The sequence below is a fragment of the Chrysochloris asiatica genome, unplaced genomic scaffold, assembly GCF_000296735.1.
Source record: "Chrysochloris asiatica unplaced genomic scaffold, ChrAsi1.0 scaffold00001, whole genome shotgun sequence".
NCBI lineage: Eukaryota > Metazoa > Chordata > Mammalia > Afrosoricida > Chrysochloridae > Chrysochloris > Chrysochloris asiatica.
The window spans coordinates 11,205,238-11,206,198 of record NW_006408519.1 but is presented as its reverse complement, the minus strand read 5'-3'; positions in this window follow the sequence as shown (position 1 = coordinate 11,206,198).

The following is a 961-nucleotide window of genomic DNA, read 5'->3' as shown; positions in this document are numbered from 1 at the left end:
ACGGAGCAGCTGGTAGTTTCGAACTGCTGACCTTAAGGTTAGCAGCCCGATTCGTAATCACTACGCTACCAGAGCTCCTTTTCATTCATGTAGTCATGCTAATATTTATTGATCTCTTGGTACATACCATACACAGAACCTAGTGCTTTACAGATCTCAATTCACAATAATTACCCAAAGACTATTAGTATCATGATCCCCATTATACCAATCCCAAAAAGGTTTAGTAGCCAGAGTTCTTAACCACTCCATTGCCTCCACTTCAACGAACTCTGGTGAGGACTTCTAGGGAGGCCCTGAACTGTTTCTCTGTGCTGCGGGGGGTGGGGGGGGGGGTGCTATCAGATAACCAGGAAGGGCATTGAGGTGTGCCTATTCTTACGGGTCTTGCATTGTATTATTGTTCCATTTTCATCATTCTTAATATCCTAACCTCATCTTTTCTTGATTACCCATCTCCTAAGTCCTAAGTTACCAAGTGAGTAACTCCATCCACTCCAGCTCTCAGTTTCTTCATTTAGAGTCTCTGTGTTCTTACAAGATAACTTAAAGACGTAATAGCCAAATGCAACGCATACGCCTTTGTTGGACCCTGGTTTTGAGCAGGTTGTAGGGGCAGGCGATCCATAAAAGGCAATTGATGGTGGTGTGCAGTGGAGTTGGTTCCGACTCATAGCAACCCTGTTTCCGAGGCTGTAAATCTTTAAGGGAGCAGAAAGCCTCATCTTTCTACCGCTGAACGGCTGGTAGTTTTGAACTGCTGACTTTGAGGTTAGCAGCTTGACTCTAACTGTTACACTACCGGAACTCCTTCAATGACAATTAGGTAAGTTGAAAATGCATTAAGTATTAGAAGTTATAATGGAATGCTCATTTTGTCTGGCATAATAGTATTGTCATGCTTAAGTTGGAAAACATTCATGTTTTGGGGAATTGCATGCTGTTATACTTAGGGTTGGAA